This window comes from Urocitellus parryii, chromosome 15 (genome assembly GCF_045843805.1).
Source record: "Urocitellus parryii isolate mUroPar1 chromosome 15, mUroPar1.hap1, whole genome shotgun sequence".
Taxonomy (NCBI): Eukaryota; Metazoa; Chordata; class Mammalia; order Rodentia; family Sciuridae; genus Urocitellus; species Urocitellus parryii.
In genome coordinates, this window is record NC_135545.1 from 51,958,528 (window position 1) to 51,975,364 (window position 16,837).

A 16,837-nucleotide genomic window follows, 5' to 3' on the forward strand; every position below is an offset into this window, starting at 1 on the left:
TGGTTCCAGAGAAGGGTGGGTGATGGATGGATGGAGGAGAAGCAGATGAGTGGATTAATGGATGACTGGATGGATGAATGGATGGATGGAGAAGAGATGGAGGATGGATGGAAGAATGAGGGATGTATAGATGGATGCATGGTTGAATGGATGGATGGACGGACGGAGGATGGATAAGTGAATGGATGAACAGTTGAATGGATGGGTGATGGATGAATGGGTGGATGGATGGATGATGGACAGATGGTGGATGAGGAATGAATATAGCGTGAGACTATGCCCCAGACAGGGAAATGCCAGAGGGATCTATTTTTTATATTTTTTTTTTGCCACAGTTTGGAGGGTACCATGTTCCCTTCCACACATTCCCTGGTTATAAGGTTATGATGTTGTGTGCTTATGTGTGTGTGTGTGTGTGTGTGTGTGTGCGCGCGCGCGCGAGTATGTGCATGTGCACCCACACATATACAGAAGTTACTCTTCTGTTCCCAGGGGTGTCCTGTTTGTTCTGGGGCTCCCACATTTGCCTTCTTGCAGCCTGAGCACTTGCCAGAGTTCACAGCTTTTTTTTTTTTTTAATTCAGAAAAACAAACGAAAAGGATGTCCAGGAAGCAGCATGTCAAACGCACACCTGATTTGAAACACAAGCTATTATTCAACCCATTTCTAGACTCAGGATTCCAAGTCGGAGGACCGGTGGGAGATGGTGAAGCTGACCCAATTCCTGTCTTATAGCTTTGACATTTTTCTTTTCTGAAAAACAACCTAAAAACACGCTGTAAAGTGTGATCTGGAAGGTCACACTCTGTGTTGGTTTTGCTGTGTCCGAGGCCCCTGTGCGATGAGGGAGCCGGCAAGCCCTTTACCAGCTCCCTTTTCTACTGGGAGGTGAAGATGCGGAGGGACTTGTGTATTTTTACTTTGTCCTTGTCCCTCGGTCATAAGAGAGGGGGGAAGTTTGTCAAAGGAGGAAGATTAAAATTTATAAAAAGGCCCCAGAGAAAGGGACCCGTTGTTCCTAGGGAAGAGCCTTCGGATCACCAGTTTATCCGGAAGCTCTTGCTTCCTGTCTGAGCCATACAGCTAGGACTGCGCCCACTCCCACAGTGCTGGACAGGGTGCCAGAACCTGAGACTAGGGCGTGGCCAGGACGGAGAGAGGCCCTGCTTCGGGCAGTGCTGGCTGCAGGGCCAAAGATCAACCAGGGCCTGTTAAGGGTGTCCAAGGGGGTCAGCAAGAGCCGTCAATGGGATAGCTGGGGTCTGCACCTGGCATCTCTGTGACCAGGCTATCGGAGCAGGACTAGAAGACCCAGGGACGTGAGGCCACAGGGACAGGGAGCCAGAGCAAAAGTGTAGCAGCCCAAGAGTCAGTGGACAGAAGGAAGCTCTTGCAACACGGCAGGCCCAGCACAAGACGGCTACCAGGAACAGAGGAAAGAGAAGGAAACAGAGAAGCAGAGGGGCACAGGGAGAGAAGGGAACAGACGGGCAAGAGCCAGGGGGAACAGCATCATATCCCCTAGGCTCCAGGGGAGGATGCGTCTCCTAAGCCGCCTGATTCATCCCCCCAAAGTAAACAACACAACAAGAACGGGGTTTCTTGGAGTTAGACCAATGCCGGTCGAAATGGATGAGACTAAATATCTACTCGGTCACCGGCCCTGGCCTGCGACCTTTCTTTGCGTGTTGCCTTTAGGACGTCCCTTGGATGTGGGCACCTCCTGTAGGCCCATTCCTCTAAGGCAGCTGAATCTCAGCGGTCAAGTTCCTGGGTTCCTGGGGGAAGGAGTCAGGGTGCCACCTGAGCTCTCAGTCTCAGAATCTCCACAGGACCTCCTGGTCACTGTGCCTTTGGCCAGCAAAACAGTAGCCCAAGTTCCTGGACCAACATCCACCAGGTGAGGGTCTTCTGTGTGGGACATCGGAAGCACATTTCAGCTGAAGGAACGCAGGTGGGCAAGGCCTGAAGCCAGCAAGGCCCCTCAGAAGCAAAGGACCATGGGGAAGTGTCCGTCCAAGGACAGCGGCCCAGAGCCGGGCCAGGATGAGGTCCAGGATGGACGTCGGGGGAGGGGCTGGCGGGAACCCAGTCTGAGCCGCGCCCTGCGGTGCCTGGCTCTCCTGGAGGTGTAGGCCCGAGCTGGCTATGGGAGACTGACTGTTGGGTGAGGGCCCAGCTGAAGGAGCCAAGAAGAGAGCAGATTTCATAAATCCCCCTCTCTCTCTCTCTCTCTCTCTCTCTCTCTCTCTCTCTCTCTAAGTGGGTAAAAGATCTGTTTGGGGACCACCACAGCCATCAGGCACGAGAGGGTGGGGGCTCAAGTCAGGACGGGAGAGACGGGAGCTGGAACCAGACCTGGAGGATGTGCCGTGGGGAGGGAGGGAGGGGAAGCAGTCCTGTGCAAACCCTGAGCCACTGTGTGGGGGCCCTGCGGGCTCCTCCAGATGCCTGCCTCCTGGGGCTACCACGGCTGGACCCTCCAGCAGGTCTCAGGCCTTCTGGCTTCTGTTGGGCTTGGCAGTGGGGGGATCCCTGGCAGGAAGAGAGACGCAGGGTGAAATCTGGGCATCTATGTCTCAGGGCCTCCCTCCCTGCAGGGTCTCCTTTGAGCAGCCTCCTCCCAGTGCCTGCTGTCCCTGGTCACAGTACCCGCTCTTGTTTCTCAGGCCTGGACTGAAACAACCGTACCCAGCCTCGGGCCCCAGGGTGCCAGGAGGAGCCTCTGCTCCCCCAGCCGTGCCTTCTTTCTATCCGTTCTTTATGGAGGTTCCGGATCACCTCCTCCGAGGGTGCTCTTTGCAGCCAGGGCTCATCTGAACAGTGGCATCGCTGTCCTGTCATATCCAGTCAATCCCTCTGTGTGTGTGGGGCAGGATGGCCCCAGGACCCGTTGCAGACACTCAGGTCTCTGACATGAAATGGTGTAGCGTTTGCACATAAGCTCTGCACATCCTCCCGCAGAGGTTGAATCCTCCCTCGATGACTAAGAATACCCGATACCAGGGGAATGCCACACGAAGAGTTGCTACAATGCATTTTGGGGAGGTGACAAGAAAAACGTCTGTGCCTGTTCAGTACAGAGGTGATTTAAAAAAATACGTTACTGATCTGTACTTGGTTGGGCTCACGGTTGTGGAAGCCGTGGATTGGGAAGGTCGACTTTAAATAGTGCAGAGGTGAGTGTAGGTGTACTGCAGCACAGAGCAGGAAGAGAAGGTCCAAAAGGTCACCTTTACACAAAAAGGACAAAGTTCAAGTGAGCCTTGAAGACATGCTAAATGAAAGAAGCCAAAAAACCCAAAGGCCACGCACCAACCGCAGAACGCAATCACGCCAGTGTCCAGCGTAGGCCAATCGTGGAGTCCTAGAGACAGAAAGGAGATTGGTGGCTGCCGGTGGAGGGGGAGTGGGAGGTGCTGCTAGTGGGGCTGTGGTTTCCTCTGGGGGATGAAAATGAGCTGGAACTAGGTTGAGGCGAAGGTTGCATGATGTGAGTGCGGCAGATGCACACTTTAAACTGGATAAATTTATGTCTTATGAATTTCACCTGAATCACACACACACACACACAAATGAATAGGTAAAGCTGGTGGTATCGGCCAGACGCTGCCTTTCATATTTAGGTCCTGACATGCACCTTTCACGGTGTGCACCCTTGCATTTGGGTTGCGTGGCCTGTGTCATTAGGCTTTTTTCACCACATCAATGACAGGTCTCCTAGGTGTGGTGGTGACAGAGCAAACCTCCTTTTGCTCTAAGAAGAAGCAGAATAAAAATAGGACATGTCTCTGCAGAAGGGAACTTGGTCCCCAATGGCACTGGTGTCTGAGGAAGCCTGGGGTGGCAGGCCCCAAGTTCTGAGGCCGGTGCTGCAGCAGGTGGTCCAGGAGAAGCCAGGGCAGGGCCAGTCCTGGAGAGAGGCCTTTGTGCCCCCTCCACCCACTTGGCCAGGGAGCGTGAATGTTTACACAGCTTGGCTGGCGAACGTGTTGGCAGCCTGGGCCTTGCTGGATGGGACGAGAGGTCCTGCTGGGCTCGGGGACCAGCTCTGAGAGGCCGCTCCTGTCTTCCCACCCGTCTTCCCATTCCTGGCTGGCCGTGGCCAGGTCTGGGCCAGCACAGGGCAGGAAAGACCTGGGGGTGTTGGCCAAGCCTCCAGAACCTTGGCCCGAGCAGGCAATTCCTTCCCAGTGGGGCCCCGGGCCTGGCAAGGCGGATGCCAGGTCCACCATTACCCTGGGGACATGTGCTGTTCCAGGGTCTTCCAAATAAGGACCAAGCCTGTCTTTTTTCTTAGGTTCTGAGGGGTCCCTTCCTGCCGGTGCCTCCTCTGTCTCTGCGTTGCGAATACACTTGGCAGAGTTGGCCTTCAGCATTCAGGAGTGTCAAGGTAGAAGGAGGACATCAGAACACCCCAGCTGAAGGGAACGGCGGGGTGCCCTGACCTGGAGCAGAAACCGAGGCCCCAGCCCCTGAATTGATTTGGACATGGCAGGCAGTTGCAGGGGAAGGTTCTGGAATGGGGTGCATCAGGCAGCTCTGCTATTCCCGGGCTGTGCAGTCTCAGGAATGCTGTTGGGCTTGATCCACTAAGTTCCAAGGTTTCAACTCCATGACTATTTCAATGAAATTGACACAGGTACATTAAAATAGGTAGGGAGTCATAATCGAAAGCTTATATTTTATTATATTAATTTATTTTGATTTTAGTATAGTTTGTAATAAAAGTACAATGTTATGTTACAGAGTGACAGATTCTCTAAGTTTTTACAGGTGTTCCACACCTGACCATGGCACAGAGTGGGTCAATGTGCCTCAGATTCTTCATCTGTGAAATGGTAATAATAACTGCATCTATCTCTGGTGGTGGTGGTCAGATAAATACAGGTAAAGTGCTTAGGGGGTATTGTGGGCCTGCCAAGACCTCAGTGAGTATGAACTGTTCTTACCAGAAATACCTTTACCTTCTTTCCAGACTCAGTGCTGCATTTGGAATATCGGGCTGTCAGAGTCTTTCAGAGAATCCTCCCAGTGGGAAGTTATGCAATTGCAGGATTTTAATGAGGTGTTGCTACTGTTCCTGGAGGTGGGGCATCTCCTAAGTCTGCTGACTGTCACACCTTCAAACCAGCCTCTGCTTCCTCATGGGACAGAGCTGCACGACTCTGGGGGGTTCCAGAACAGAGGGTCCCGCCGCATCTGCAGTCACCTGCAGGGGGCTCCTCATCAAAGGGACAATGTGAAGCCACTCTGGGTCCCATTTACTGTCACACCCACAAGGCTTGTGACCTAGAAACACACATAGCATGGGACAGCATCACCGTGTGTGGCCGAGGCAGCCACACAGGACACCACACCTGGGAGTTTCCCGTGCATAGAAAGTTCAGCTGTGGCCGCCTTGGGATTTGAATAATTCTTGGACACCAGGTGCAATCGTTTGCACTGAGCCCTGCACTGCACACTGGGTAGCTGGTCATCTCTGTGCACTGGTGCTCTCTCCCCGAACTACCCCCTGTCCAAGGGTGCATGCGTGTGCACATGACTATGTGCGTGGCCCCGGGCAGGGAGGGATGCTTTGGCACTTTTAGTTTCTCTACGTGAGGAGACACCTCTATTACCCGTCACTGCAGAAGAAGCACAGCTAATTATGAGCGGTCTCCAAACAGGCCACCCCTCCAAGCAGATGCAGCCAACCCAGGGCAGTAGCGGCTGGGAGGCTGGGGAGCCGCAGTGCTGACTCATGAAGATCTCCTGCGCACACGGGAGGTGATTTGTCTCTGCTTCACTCCTGCGTCTCTTGCAGATGATGTATGAATTGCCTTATTTACCTTTTCCCTCCAAACCTTCTCCTTTATTATTTTTATTAATGTCATGCCAACCCCCGAAAAGGTGTTTTCTTTGCAAAAAAGGAAAAAAGTGGGGGGAGAGGAATAATCCCCTCAACACCTCATTCTCAGAGCAGAGGGAACATATTTTTTAAAAATAGTAGTATTTGTGCATGTGTGTGTGAGAGAGTGGGAGAAAAAAGATATATATATATATAGATAGATAGATAGATAGAGAGAGAGAGAGAGAGAGAGAGAGAGAGAGAGAGAGAGAGAAGCTTACATGGATTAGTTATAGGAGAGTCCAAAATCTGAATATAAATAATAATAAATTCAGGTCTATTTTAGAAAAGAACAGATTACCTAGCAAAGTTTTATCATCTTTATTGACAATAAAAATATTGCTGCATTTATCACATTTTAATTTTAAAAATAAGAGAGACGTAGAGCACAGAGCCAGAAGAGAGACGCAACTCAGGGTCTTAAAGTACCCACTCACTGGGTTCCCAACTGCTTGACCCTGGCTCTGACTACTGTGTGTGTATGCGTGTGTGTGTGTGTGTGTGTGTGTGTGTGTGTGTAGTGTGTGTGTGTGTGTGTGTGTGTGTGTGTGTAGTGTGTGTGTGTGTGTGTCTGTGCGTGTGTGTGCACGTGCATCATTAACTGGGTGCTCAGCACTTGGCCCTCAGCAAACCTTGGAGAATACAAGACTCCCTCTGAGATATTGTGTGACCCGAATTGCAGAGGATGAAAGCAAGGCTTGACTTGCCCCCAGTCGCATGGCTCACTTCTGAGGCAAGACTGCAGCCCAGGTCCACACAGCCTCGGGGTTCGTGTGCCTGGGTTCTAAACATCCTTCTTGGCTTGTGTCTGTGAACATGAGCCACCTTGATTCGCTGTGGCAAAGTAGACACAGATGACACTTAACAGGTGCACTGATCCAGTCTGAACACGACATCTCAGGGGACAGAGAGAGACGGGATCTCTCTAACCTGTCATCCAGAGCTCACATTTCTTCTCCAGTTTCTCCTGTCGTAGATTCTTTTGGACTATTACCTGTGACAGGGAACTTACTACCTGTCAAGACAGCTTCTGCATGATCCCACGGCTCTTTGGGACCCTCTGATTTGTCCTTGAAAGGAGGGCTTTTCTCCTTCACCCTTGGATCCTTGAATCTTGTCTTCAGAATAGGCTCCTCTGGCCTCCTGGACTGTCCCCCTCTCCGGGCAGAGCACCTTCCAGAGTCTCATTGTTTCTTCTGCCCGTTGTCAGCTCAGGGTTCTGGTCTCAGGCTGAAGAAACACAGCCTTCCAGCTTCCCACTGCTGCACGTAACCTTGGGGATGCATTCCTGGGCCAGCCGGGTCATGGAGGTTGCACTCCACAAGATATATATTTCCCGAGGTGGAAAGCAGCTGCGGCTTCCAACCTGGAGGGGAGCAACGAGGACCCGCCTCCACTCCCATTGGCCCTCTGAGCCTCCTCTCTCCTGAGAAGCAGCTTCCCTTCACCTGGCAGTCAGTGACCCTTCAAGATCCTGGCCAGGGTAGGGTGTGCTGCTCAGAAAAACAGCCTTCTATCTGCTTCCAGATCATCCATCTCTGAATGTGACAAAAATAGTGGCAAAAACATCACAAAGAAACAGGTGTGCCCAAGTCAGGTTTGTGTCAGGAGAAAGAGTGTTGATTTAATTCTCCCAACCCATGAGGATGACGGCCGTGTGGTCCCAGGATGGGTCTCTCTGCACAGGCCATCCACCTTTATGCGCTCAAGCATGGGCGGCTGCAGATGTTAAGGTGGGTGAGGTCCAGTACAGAGTGCAGACTGCCCCAAGCTGGGTGACCACAGGGCTATGTCTGCCCAGAGGGGTGCTGTTCACATTTCCTGCTGTGCAGAGGTGCCTGGAAGGACCCACCCAGCGGTATAGCACGTGTGTGTACGTGTGTGCGTGCGCTGTGCAAACTCACACCTCTCACCTGTCACTGGCCCACTGGACCAGGCCCTGGAGCTTGGGCAGTGGCCTCTGTTCTGTGCATCCAAAACTTAGCGAGTAACAGACAGAACACAGCTTATGGAGCTGGGGGAACAGGATTTCAGGATTTCAAAACGAGGTTCTGCAGCGGACCAAGGGCATGTTCTACGTGGCCAAGGGCATGTCACAGAGCCTCCCTGAGTGCCAACAAAGCTCCCTGGTTGGGGGGGCTCGAGAATGGTGAATGATGGTCACCTCACAGAGCACTAATCAAGACTTGAGATCACACGTGTCCTAACCCTGAGCCTGTCCTGGAGCACTGTTGATGCTTAAGGAGCAAAGTGTTTTTGGAAGTCGCCCTGCAGTTGAGGGTCCATACATGGGAAGGAATCCAGAAAGTGATTATGACCAAAAAGCTTGGGTGACCAATCCCAGTTTGACCTTTTACTAGTCATGGGATCCCAGGTGAGTTACCTAAACTGCAGGTGCCTCTGTCTCCTCATCTGTAGAGCTGGGGTGACAGAAACACCTGTCCCGGGAGCTTGCTGTGCGGAATCAGTGAAATGCATCAATGAAAGGGCGCTCAGCTCAGAAGCGGAGATGTGCGGGATGTACTCACTGTACCCCAGCTCACAGTGCCGATCCTCACCCAGCGCAGGCTGTCCCCTCCACAGGGCAGCTGCACCCCACGCAGCCTGTCCTGGACCTGAAAACCTGGGTCTTTCACAGCACTGTGTGTCTCCCGAGAAAGTGAAAGCCCAACCATAAATCCTCATCAAATGGAAGAACGGATTCCACACAGGAACGCCTTCTTCCTCGCCACAAAAGTGGGCGTTTGGTATTTGTCCTCACTGTCTGCTTTAACCTTCCTTCTCCCACATTTTAGTCACTTTAATTTCTGAAGTGCTTAACAGTTGTTCTCCGATAGATCACAGTTGTGCTTTCTGGCCCAGTTCGTGGGACTTCTCATTGCATGGGGGAAATAAGGTCTTCCGGCTTGTTGGAGAAAAGCAAATGCGTCTCATTGTCTATTCATGATGATGTCGCTGGGAAAGGACCTTGAACACGCAGCTTGTCAGACTTCCCATTACCTATCATTCAAATGTGGAGTGGAATTCTTTTTAAAATGGATGCAATTCAACTTTATTTTTTCCCCCAGGGGCGGGGAGTGAGTGGTTTGCAGGTATGGTTTCATGAATCATAGCTTTGTAAAGATGATCTTGCCTAAAAATAATAGGAAAGCACAGGCAGCACGGGGGCAGATACAGTATACACACAGCATTTCAAAACAAGGTGTCCTGAATTTCTGGCCGGTTGAAAATTAAAGATGGTACCGGCTTGCTCCCAGAACGCCGATGTTCCTGAGCGTTTCTCTGCACAATACTCTTGCTGCCATTTTCTTCCAGCAGGATAATTGGAAATTCAGGCTCTAGTGACAGAGAAATTTGGGGTGGAAGCTAGAGTTACAACTCCTCTAGATATTTCCTATCGACTCCTATAGATCCGAGCTCCATCTACCCCATTCTGTGCCCCAGGAGGCTGTGGAAGGGGTCCACCAGCCCCGGGAGTCCATTGCTGTCTGAAGGTTGGTTGATTTGGCCAGTTAGGGCACGGACAGCGTGGGCGGCTAGATGAGTGTTGGGTATATATTCTCCTGGCTCCCTCCCCAGTAGACCATGCTTTTGCCGTAGCTATTTTCCTTTGGGAAGCCCTCTCCTTCCCCTAAGACACGCTCTGGGGTCTCACTTGATGGTTCCTTCATTACCTGCCCCCCTTGACCCGGCTTGAGTGGCATGAGAAATGCCCACAGTGAGGAGGACGTCTTCACATCCACGGTGTCACCTCTCCAAGTTTCAGCTCCAACCTTTGGAAACGGGGCCTAGAAAGAGTGCCTGCTCTGTCCAGGTGTGGGGACCAACTGAGGTGATGCAGGTGATGTCACCGTCCAGCTCAGAGATCCTGCTTAATAAAGGGTCACTGTAATTTGTCACCATCATCGCTGTCACTCACTTAGATATCCAGGCTGCTGACCCTTCTCCCCCGTCATTCAGAGCACTGTCTGTGATGGAGATTAGTGCCATTTATCAAAATGTTTCTGGCTCTTCTCCTCCCAGGCAAGAGAGGAGACTTTACCCTTGGGCACAGACAGGGGACCATCCTTGGCCAATGAGATGTGAGTGCAAGTCCCACCTGTCACTTCCGGGGGAAGCTGCAGCACCAGTGTGTGATTTTCACCTCGCCACCGTGATCGCAGAAGCAGAGGTTGCAGAAGAGCCTCCCCAGCCAGAGTCTCTGGGTGACAACAAAGGGCAGAGCCAACCCCCACTGAACGTGGCTCTTGAGCAGAATCAAGCCATCATTGCTGCCCCTCAGGGAGGAGCCGAGAGGCGAAGGCACTGGCTCACTGACCTGAACCTAGCTCCTGAGCGGGCCCCCTGCTTCCTCCCCTACTCTGCTCCGGGGCTGGGAGCCAGGGAGGCAGAGCAGCTGGACCTGCCTCACCTTGGGAGCACATAGGAGCCTGGTGGCACCTGCAGCCCCTGAGGAGGTGGAGGCAATCAGGTTGCATGAGCCCAGGAGTTCCAGGCCAACCTGGGGGACACAGTGAGACCCTGTCTCAAAGTGGGGAGGAGGCAGCACATAGGAAGGAAGGCGGTGCAGCAGGGCTAACGTGTCATCACAGAGGAGGACGAGCCTGAGGGTCCGGCACTGGGATGCCGGCTATGTTTATAATGTTACTGAGTGAATAACTTTCCCTCATGCTGAAACCTCAAAGTGCCCCGAGAGTCAACACTTACTCTGTTTTAGGGATGCTTAAAAGGGTTATCAATTTCTGAGAGCCCATGGCAAGGAGGAAAAACTGCTGATACCCTAAGTGATGTAACAATCAGCATTCCTTCAAATGCCCTTGTAACCAAGTAAGGTAGGCATTATGTACAGATAGGGTGAGCGAGGCTCAAAGAGGTTAAGTGAATGTGCTAAGGTCCCATCGATAGCAATGGGTGTGTCATATAATAGGTGCCTATTGGGGCAGACACTTGTCAAATGCTAGCCCCGTCGGACGGAGGCTTCCTTAAGACTCGCTGCGGATCAGCACGTGTGAGATGCGCTTATGGAGTCTGTCTGTGCACCACGGAAGTTTCATGGCTACTGTTTGACAGGTGAGAAGACTGATTGATAATTCATTATCCAGGGTCTTCTCCACCATGCACTGTTACCCAGACTGTGCTCTCTGGAACACAAGGGTTCCACTGATCTGCTCCAGGGCAGGTGAAGAGAGATTGAAGGTCTTATGCCATGTTCTTAGAGCAACTAACTCCTCATATTCTTTATTGGTCTTTTTTCTTTTTTTAAGAAGATTTTCTCTAAAAGCAGTTTCGCCCGACTTAAGACAGAGAAGGGGGAAGACCTGGGGGCCAGCGGTTCTCTAAAACACCTTCCTCACTGAACCCTCCAGCAGTCTGTGAATGGAGTCCCTACTTTTCTGTCTGCAGGGCTGTGAAACACCGCTCTTTTTTTCCTGACTGTCTGTTTCAGCCATCCGGCATCTGCTGATATCTCCAGACCCTTATAGGATGGATTCCAAAACCACCCCGGTCTGAGTTCTGATCTTAGCTCCTTGGCTCTGAGAGTACCGGGACCAGATTTTGTCCTTTTTTCAGATGAAAATCATGAAGACCAACCATTTTTAGCCAGGCCCCAGTCTAAGAACTGATGGAGAAACATCTGGAGATAAAGGACTGCCCAATCCCGAGAGAGCTGTGGGCCCCTCCCCTCCCTCCCTCTGTCCCGCCCACACTTGCCTCTGTGTCATTTCACTTAATTAAATATTTTCTTAATTTGGACTGCTTACCCTGAGGACTCTGGCTGCAGACCTACATTAAATAATTTAAACAGCAAATTAAGCTCAGATAGTGAGGGTGCTAGCCTCTCACCCAACCCATTCTGCAAGACTTGGGGTCTATTTTCCAGTACTGGGCTGGAAAGATGGGGTCCTAAAGACATTACATCTGAAACTCCAGGGAAGTGTCTTCTGCCAGGACCTAGGGCTCTGCCTCTATTGTCCAGGGTCTCAACAAAACTGTCCTCAAAGAATCACAAGTCACCACCCGTCTCCCTCAAAGTTCTACCAGTTATTGTTTATCTGGAAACATACCAGCAGTGGCTTCTTGTAGGACCTAGTCTATGCTTTACAGATACGTGCTGTGCTTGTTACGTTTTCCCAACAATGCCAGGAACAGTTTGCAAGGTCTCCCGTTTGACAGGTGGAGAACAGAGACTTAAAGGATAATTCTTTTGCCCGATGTCAGCTTGCTAGGAAGAGAGAGAACTGAGATGTCACCCAGGGATCCCCCTGCACAACGTGTGCATGACACCACCAAGGGCATGCTCCTTGGGGAGTCCCTGGGTGGCTGGCATGGGGCTCCTCATCCATCTCTGGACAGCCCTGCAGGGAGCTCTCCTGGGGCTGCAAGTGGTTACCAACGCAGCTTTGACCTTGACGTATGGGTCTCCTAGAACTCTCCGGGGGAAACTGAAGATCTCCAGTGATCTCTTACTCAACAGATCATGGGGAACAGCGATTAGGAACAGGGGTTCCGGGGGCAGTGGGCTTGGATTTGACCCTGCACCAACTCGGACCAGCTGCCTGACTTTAGGCGAGTTATTTGATTTCTCTGTGCTTCGTTTTCTTCATTCATGAAATGATTATAGTAGTACATCCCATAGGTGATCACGAGGACCAAACTAACATATAAAACACATTGAGGATAGTGCCTGGCACATAGTAGGTGCTTGCTAAGTCTTAGCATTATTAACTTCATTATACACCCCAAAACTATGAGCTCCTAGAAGTGGAAGACCCACGGATCTACCACTCATCTGGATGTGAGAAAAAATATTACTAAAAACTCTACAAATGCCTTATGGTTATATTTTACTTTTCAATGCTCTTCATGCCTATTTTCTTAGTTGATCTTTAAAACTCCCCATAGCAAGGTCACCACAATCCTCCCCTTCATATACATGGGGTCCAGAGATGTTCAGTGACTTTCCCAAGGCTGTACAGCACAGACAGGCATACCTGGATCTGTTGGTCAGAACTCATGAGACTCAGAAACAACCATGTGACCTCCCCAGGGACACAGATCACAGAGGAACTCCTGTGAGGTGGGGCGTAAGCATTCCAGGCTCTACAGACTGGCATGCTAGTCCAACCACAGAGGCTAGGTCAGCTCTGCCCAGGGCAGAGAGGACAGCTGGGGTCTGCCACCTGCCTTGTGTAAACAGGATGCTCTGGAGAGTCACTACCCCAAACCACGTGTCTGAAGTGGAAGAACTACTCCCAGGAGCCCGACGTCCCCGCCCTCCCGCAGGAGCATGCCAGCTGTTGTCTCGGACACTTCTGGGGAGTTGTCATCCCTGAAGCATGAGCCTTGGCCTCCTCCCCTGCCTGTCTCTCTCCCTCCCTATTGCTGTAGTGAAAAAACCCAGTCCCTTATCTCTTGTCATTGCTAACCATCCCCTGACCCTCAGGGACCAGGAGCGACTGTAGTCGGGTGACCTGGCGATGCTGTTCCCATACCCAGGTGTCCTGCCTGTGGTTCGCACTGCTGTTACCTGCACTGGCTCACCTTCCGGTCCCAACCTGTGGACCGATGTGCTGCTGGGCTCCTCCACGGCTGTGTTACAGCGCAGGGAGCCAGCGGTGGTCCTCCAGCCTGTGGCCAGGTGGGAAAGCCATGAAAACCCTGGAGTATCCTGACCCCGTAGCCATCTTCACCTGTCTCCCCTGGCCTGGTGGTGTGTCTGTCCCCCAAGGGAGTGTGACTTTCCTGTTCCCTGGCTGGGCAAGGAGGGGAAGCCAGAGGCTCAGGGGGAGATGGAGCTGCATTGAAGCAATAGCCCTGGTGCATGCATTGATACTTTGAGCCAAAAGGCTCACCAGAAATATTGCAAAGAGCTCAGCCTCTTCTGGCTGCTGGGCGTGTGCGGGTGGGCCCTCCGGCAAGGCCTGCCAACTCCCCGACTTCCCCTCTTGCCGGGTATTCCTGCCTTCCAATTCCGACTCCACCTAGCAGCTGGGGTGATCTTACAATAGGATTCAGATCAAGTCACACCCGACTCAAGCCTTTCGATGCTTTTCAATTCCTCCAAGAAGAAGAACTAAAGTTGTCACTGGGGCCCAAGGGACGCTTCAGTCTCTGGCCTTAGTCACTTCCCACCCCCACTGTGGCCTTGCCAAGCTCTCCCCACCTCTCTGGCTGCCTCTCCTGCATCTCCAACACTTCTCTTCCTCCCCTGACCTGTGGGTTCTGAAATCTAGACATGTGCTCGGAAATGGCTTCTCTTACTTACTGTCTTATCGGTGTCTCAAATTGGCCACCAATTTGAGAGCATAACACAGTTTCTGGCACTGACGCAGTGGAGGAGAGCTTGGGCTTCAGAGCCCATCAGAGCTGGTGTGTGGCAATCCTGTCCTTGGGTGACTTGGGGCCACATTCATCTACCTGCACAAGCTTTTCTCCAGGGTTGGCAGAGAGGGCAGGACACCCAGGGTGCCCAGCTGCTGCGAGAGCCGCTGCTCCTCAGGAGCAAGGGTCAGTGTTTGAAACTCCCTGTGTGCCAGGACCCTGCTAAGCGCCTCACTGGCTTGTCTGATTTCATCCTCGCAACAGCCCCGAGGACCTGTGGTTTTCACTGTCTATTTTAGATGAATAAACCGAGGCTTGAGAAGTCTGAGTAACTCACCCAAGATCATTCTGTTAGGCATGCCAGAGCCTGAGTTCTCTCCTGATCGCTGTATTTTACTTTCCTCCAGGACTCCATGAAAGAATGAGTGGAAAGCATGAACACGTAGGAAGTGCTTAGACAGTGTTCAGCGGGAGAGGACCGAAGATGGCTGGAGGGAACTCTGTTCCCGTGGCAGAAATCCCACACCCCAGCTCTGCAGCCGACACTTCCCTGTTTACTTTTAGTTAATAAAATCATAAAATATCATTGGATCCTAATGGGACCCCACGGGGGTTAATTACATGGTGGAGAATCGTCCTTGAGCTCAACCACTGTTGGTTTAATAGATGGACCTTCAGAAAAAGATAGATCGCACGCGGATCTGCACAGAGGGAAAGAAAGACCCTCCTGAAGCAGATGAGGGAAGGGAAAAGTACGCACTCAGCATCCAGCTTGCTATCAATCCTCAGGATACGTTTCCTGCAGGATCTCGGGGTTCTTCCTGCTGTGGACTCTGGAATTCTAGGACCCGTGGCTTCCAGCCAGAGCAGTTTCCCAAACGCCCTCAACAAGAGACTCCCTGTTCCTTCTAATTGAAGTCTCCCAGAAAAAAAAAAAAAAAAAGAAAGAAAGAAAAAGAAAAATTCCTAGCCCTCTGCAAATACCAACAACACCCTCCACCCACCACTGGGTCATGTCTTTCCAGGACAAGAGGCTCCAACCAGTTTGTATCCCTGGGACTCAGTTTCCCCATGTATAAAATGGGATAGTGCCATTGGTTTCCATGAAGACAGCTCATTGCAGGTGTACTGGATACAATGTAGCCAATGGTTTCCCTGTGCTTACTAGGTGAAAAGCACACCATCCTCAGTGCTCAGACCTATCTCCACCTCACGCACTCTGATACATGTTGGTAATAACATCTTCATTTTCCAGAAACAAGGCTGAGCTTCGGGGAAATAAGGGTGAACAAGATGTAGTCACTGTCTCCAAAGAGCTCAATGTTGGAGGAAACAGCCAAGGAAAATGGCCCTGCAAGGAAATAGAGCTCGTGTGAAAACGGTACCTGCTCACAGTGAAGCAAGCACACAGGCTGGGATCTGAAATGTAACAAGGGCTAGAGGATGTGCATCACATTCAGAGACATTGAGCAACATGCCCAAGGATGCACAGCTGCCTAGAGATAGATCCTGGATTGAAATCAAGGTAGTTTCAGCTCCTTTTTTTTTTTTTTTTTTTTTTTTTTACATAAGTCTTACTGTATATGCAAGATCATGCTGCAGTGACTCAATACACAGGAGAGGAGTAAGGAAACAGAGCTCGTGTGAAGGACAGGGGCAATATCTAGATGCCTGAAAGTGATGGAGGCGCCCTTTCCCCCCACAGACGTGCTCAGGGAGCAGATCTGTAGTGCCACCTCTGATTGCACGCACAAGTGCAAGAAGTAGCCAGCTACCAAGATAGCAGCCACACTACCTGCAGCAGTTCATAGATACCTGGGGACTGTCCCTGTGCCTGGAACAGCCTGGAGGCATCATAGGCATCTAGATGTTGCCCCTGCCCTGCGGGAGCTGAGGGTCAAACCCAGGAGGCTAATGCACGCACAATCCTTCTCTGAAGGCTATGCAAAGTGTACACAGTGAGCAAGGTCCCTGCGAAGTGCTCTGGGGGTGGAGAGAAGCTGTGATTAAATCAGAGAGGCTTCTTGGAGAGAGATCAGTCCAGTGATGGCTTGCTTTCTGGGACTTTGGGCAAGTCACTTAATATAGCTGAACATGGTAAGGCTGAATTTGATGAAGGCTCTGAGCACTAGGAACTCCGCGGACGGAGATGCTTGTTTCATAAATATCACACCGTTGGGGAACTCAGAGGAGTGACAAATCCCCTGGAGTACCGTGAGTAGGTTACCAAATTCCAAGGAGGGGACATGATGTCTTCTGCCTCAAAGTCTTCCCCAACCCAGAGAGGAAGATCAAATGACGGAAAAGGAATTTTAAGGATTTACCGAATGATAATAGCCGTGAAGTCATTGTAAAAATGTTGCCCCAACAGATTTCTCTCCTGGCATGTAATTTTTTTTTTTAATCTTCTTGGGCTTTTCCTGACCCATTGGCAGATAGTGTTTGATAGCAGATAGTATTATGATGCTAGAACACAGGGCTTTCTATGTGGTAGACCCACAGGGGTAGCTATTGGTCTCAATGGCCTGTTTCCCTTCCAGCCTGGTTCTCAGAAATTCCACATGGCGTCTAAGAGGAGGTGGTACTTCATGGCTTATCCTTTATGGTGGGTAGAATGAATTCTC

The 16,837-nt window shown here is 51.3% G+C and overlaps 1 protein-coding gene across 5 annotated transcripts in view; it reads right to left on the minus strand.

Annotated features, from left to right (window-relative positions):
* Maf (MAF bZIP transcription factor) overlaps positions 1–16,837 on the minus strand; it is a 312,248-nt gene that overhangs the window by 232,050 nt on the left and 63,361 nt on the right. Inside the window, exon 3 of one of the 5 annotated variants that reach the window (XM_077792932.1) lies at positions 15,546–15,564. The exons of the other annotated variants lie outside the window; for them this stretch is intronic. The gene's annotated coding sequence lies outside the window, so the exon portion shown is untranslated. Of the gene's footprint in view, positions 1–15,545; positions 15,565–16,837 lie in introns of those variants that run through there. 5 annotated transcript variants of the gene reach the window in all.